Source organism: Cynoglossus semilaevis, chromosome 8 (genome assembly GCF_000523025.1).
Source record: "Cynoglossus semilaevis isolate Cse_v1.0 chromosome 8, Cse_v1.0, whole genome shotgun sequence".
In the NCBI taxonomy this organism is placed as follows: domain Eukaryota; kingdom Metazoa; phylum Chordata; class Actinopteri; order Pleuronectiformes; family Cynoglossidae; genus Cynoglossus; species Cynoglossus semilaevis.
Window position 1 is genome coordinate 16,735,804 of NC_024314.1, and position 5,116 is coordinate 16,740,919.

The following is a 5,116-nucleotide window of genomic DNA, read 5'->3' on the forward strand; positions in this document are numbered from 1 at the left end:
GGAGGAGGTGGAGGAGAAGAGGAGGAGGAGGAGGAGGAGAAGAGGAGGAGGAGGAGGTGGAGGTGGGGGAGCAGAGGGAGGAGGAGGTGGAGGAGGAGGAGGAGGAGGAGGAAGAGGAGGAGGAGGAGGAGGAGGGGGGGGAGGAGGAGGAGGAAGAGGAAGAGGAGGAGCAGGTGGAGCAGGTGGAGGTGGGGGAGCAGAGGGAGGAGGAGGTGGAGGAGGAGGAGGATCTTGGAGCTCCATGCCAGATGTGTTAAACCAAATGTATCTAAAGTGGTTAAAGGTTGAGGAGGACAAGAATCAGAGAGGAAATACAAGCATGTTTTTGTCATATTTTTCCTTTTACGACGTAAAACAAGTCAGGACGCGGAGGACAAGATGTCCTTTCATTTTTAGACTAAGGACAAAAACAGGCCTGACATTAGAACGGCGTCCTTTTGAAGAACACGTCAAAGTGAAATCAAGACACAAATATTCAATAATTGGCAGTGAACTAGTCTCAGACTTCTACAGGAATGAGATCAGGAGGTGATTCAACGGTCCTAAAAATAATTTCCAGAAGTTTGAAAAGTCTCCAGCAGCATCTCATTTCTGACTTAGACAACAGATGACAACAACCTCATGGCAACTTTCTAGTTTCATTAAGATAAATCCCTCAACACATTTAGCGTTAGGTTTGACACTGAAGAGAAAAAAAAAAAATCTACCAAAAGATGTTATATTTTAAATTTCAAGCAGATATAGTGAATTCACTGGGAAGGAAAAAATAAATTTTGGGGGGGTTGGTGCATATTTAGACCATTTTTGTATTTTTTTTTCACTCTTCCAGGATAAACTATCAAACCCTTGTTCCATCAAGGTTCTACAGTTGACAGCTAATTTTCCATCTATCCTCCAGAAAGAGAAGAAAATGATGATAATAATAATAATAATAATAAAAAAACAAGATAAAGAAAATAATAATAATAATAAAACAAGATAAAGAAAAAAATTGAGGCAAAAGACAGAATCAAATATGGTGGAATACAGAAGACGGAACAGTTTTTTAACCAAACCTCCGTTCACCAGACAACCAGTAATAAATTCTTCTCCTTGTATGGAGGCTAACAATAACGATAACAAAAAAACACACAATAATGTCATGTATTCCACCACTGCAGCCTGTTTGACCTTTACTTACAGGAACCTGGCGATTTATGGTTTACAAATTCCCCTTTTTTAAAACAGATAAAATATAATTTGCTTATCTTTGGCCGACACTCCACAGTTATCTAACACCACACGGCCTTTAAAGATGTTTATGTCCTGCTTTATGTTTATACTCTCACCCCTTTTTCCGTGTAAATGACAGCGTTCGTGCCACCTACTGTCGGTAATTGTAGAATGGCTCTCCAGACACAGGTCATCTGAACTGTTCCATTCCTCAACACAGACACAGACAAAAGTTAATGTGCAGCACGAGTCGGTCGATAAAATCGAACTTTAAATCTTATTGTCACATTTCCTTCGTATTCTTGCAGTAAAAGAGTTAGCATTTTGTTGAAAAAAAACCCCCCAAAAACACAAATATAATATAGTAGTAAAAGAATCCATAATGCCATGAAATTTTGCCCTAAAAAAAATCCAAATAAATTCCAAGAAATATATTTTAGGTTCTAAAATTTTGTTTTTGTGTTCCTAAAAAATCATTTTTTATATTTAAATTTCTTTTGGTCCTTAAAAAAAATCAATTTTTGTTCTTTGTAGAAATATCTGATACTGAGCCAAAAAAAATGTCCCTAAAATCTTTTGGACCTAAAAACAACCATTTTTTAGTGTCTGAAATATGTTTTGCAGCAATGCTAACTATGGCGTTGTCTATGTATTCAGCCTAGCTAGCTGACGTTTAGCCTGACTATTAACTCACTACTTTCTTCGCATCCTGATTCTTTGGTGTGTTTCATGTCTGCGTCGTTGATCCTGGCTGGGTAAAAACACGCCCAGCTGTAGCCGTGCCAACGACGGGCCTGGACAGGGCTGCGTTCGTGCATAAAGATGAACAAATTCTTCTTCTTCATCCTCGTCTTCATCCTCTTTGTCTGCTTTCTTCTTCTTCTGCTTTAAAATGACAAAAGCTAATGTTTTTTTTTGGTCCAAGAAATCTTGATTTCTAGAAATATCTATTGTTTTGTTGTCCTTGTTTTTCTTCCTCTTCTTCTTCAGAAACCTCAGCTAATGTACATCCGTGGCCCGAGGAGCCAGAGTTGGAGTGGGAATTAGCTAGCTATGACAACATTAGCGACTGGTGGACTATTCTTTACGATGAGTCCAAAATTTTTTTTTCGGCTTAGCTACAGCGATTTAATCGATGTGGAGGCCAGTGTTCACTCGTTCCACGGCGAATAATCATCCGACTCATTCAGTTCCTGTGATTCAGAAACACGTCTGTCGACTCAGGTCCAGAAATGTCTTCCTGCTCACAGACTCCATCTCCTCCCTGGTCCGTCACAGGTTCTTTTTTATGTGGACACAGTGACAGGGCTACTTTGTCTGAAGACACACGAGTGGACCACAGCAGGTTAATGCACCTCCTGAGTGTCTTCAGTCAAGTCCACGGCTCTAGTGCTTTGATCCACACCTTTAACATCAATCCTGGACGTGTCCTTGTCTCCGCGGACGCTCAATAAAGGCGCGCTACTCATCTGCTTGGTGACAACGTACAATGGGACTATTGATGGATCGCATGTAGGAGTCCTGATCTGAAGGACGGTAAAACCACCGCTGCCCGGTCTGTAAGAAGGTCAGAGCTCAGATAATTCATCAAAGTCAGGAGGACTTTCTCTGAGAGCACGACACGCATCAGAGCGGAAATTAACATTTGAATCCAGAAGCTCAGTGTGGTTTTAACACGAGCTGAGGAGAAAAGATCATATCATTTAATGATAAAGGTGCGTTTTACATTCTACTGACCTGAGAGAGCCAATAAAAAAGACTGACCTGTGTCTCTGACTCAACATTTACATCCTGAATATGAAGGGTTTCCATCCATCCATCCACCTAGTCATCCATCCATCCATCCATCCATCCATCTATTCATCCATCCATCACTCTATTCATCCATCCATCCATCCATCTATCCATGTATCAACCTACCGAGCCCACAAGCCCACCCACTCAAGCTAACAGTTTGCCAAAATAAATAAATCAATAAATAAAAAAGAGGCCAAAAAACATTACACCAGAAAGTGTTCTAAAAGACAAGGTAACAAAAAGCAACATTTAAAAAACATAGAGCTAAAAAATATTATAAAAAAATCTAAATTCTGAAAATTTATAGAAAATAACCAAATTATTTACTAAATGCAAGCCCATGAAATTGTCAAAAAAATGAAAAACTGGAAGTTACCGCAGCTAATGTTTAGCCAAAACAAATATATAATAATAATGTATCTAAAAGGTGTGAAAATAATGAATACTACTGTAAATACAGTTAGCTCCACATGGTGATACAGTCTTAGTGAAAAGATACGGAACAACTGGCCCTGGTGTGAGCGCACGCTAGGTCTGAGAACCTTAGCTAACGCCGGGACTCTTTAATGTTCTGAGTTTCAGGTGGACAATGTTCTCACGTAGTTCCTGGTACCGTGCTTCATCTGATGTCAGAACAGGAACAACCAGGTTAGCTCCTCTCTGTTATCTGGCGTGTATTCAGAGGCTATTTGTTTATCACGTTGGAAATTTGGTTGAAATTTGGTTGAAAGCTGCAGGAGGTGGAGTCAGACGTACGACGATGTCAAAAATAATCTACACTTTGTGTTTACAACGTCAAAAAAAAAATCTATACTAACTGGCCCGTTTCACTGTTTGATAGCTGTTATCTGATTGGTGCAGATAACTCGAAAAGTTCTGCTGGTTCTAAGCTAAAAGAGAGGCCAAGTGTTCTACGAATTTAGTCGAAAACATAACAAAGAGAGCTGCAAACACCTCTTTAAAAGTCAAGTAAGTTTCCATGTGGTGAGGAAAAAAAAATGAAAATGCTTGAGGGGATGTTGAGGTAACCAAACATTGGCTCAGTAAAAAAAAAAAAAAAAACCCTCACAAAACAAACAAGTACGAGCCGCCAGGAAAACAAATCTAAAAACGACCATGAAACGAATACATTAAAAACAACCACAAATCATTATTATATTATAAAAATGTATAATATATAATAAAATACAAATCTGTATTTCGATGGCATTTCAGAAAAAAAAAACAACTCTTCCACAATCCCACCCAGGGAGTGAGTCTCCGTGTAAATAAAGAGGTTGACTTTTCCTCTCATTGACTCTGTTCAAGGCGTCTCGCTTCTATTTCCTGCCGGCAGGTAGAAACAGGACTGTACTGTCAGAACTGACAGGTGCTGCGTGTACATTGGAGCGAAGCCCGAGTGAGAGGTTCTGCCAACTGCACCGATGACACACACTTGGCAAGAGGTCAGCGGTTCTGCAGCTCCGCCTGAAGACCAGGCTGGAAAAAAAAGGGGGGGAAGCACGCTGAGGTGAAGTGAAACAGAAGAGCTCTGCTGCTCTGTCCTCCGCAGAACCTCGTCCTCCTCCTGAGTGAACGGCTGCACAACACAACACAACACAACAGACGTCTGTGAGATTGTGTCAGTGTCCCAGGACATGAGACACTAGTTTCCATCGTGGACACTGAGGTTGTGTCCTCACCCTCAGAGAGCAACACGCTTCGTTTTTTTTTTTCAACAAATTTTTCCACTTGTTTCGATTAAAAACAGGTCCAGATGACGAATGTTAAAAGAGCTGATCCAACAGTTAAAATAACAAAGGCAGGAATTTGTCTTGAGGACAGAAGTCATCCAGTAAATATCACTACAGGATTCTTCGTTCAGGGTTGGTCGCACACCAGGGCTGCACGGTCGGCTTAAAATGGGGAAAAGTTCCTTTTCATTCGATAGTCCACTTTGTTTGGGCTGGTGTGAAGGTCTGGTGCTTAAAACGAGCAAAATCTTTGGCAGAAGTGTACAAAAGAGAGGAAAAAAAAACAAAGTAAAGAAGTGTACAAAAGAGATGAAAAGAACCAAAGTAAAGAAGTGTACAAAAGAGAGGAAAAGAACCAAAGTAAAGAAGTGTAC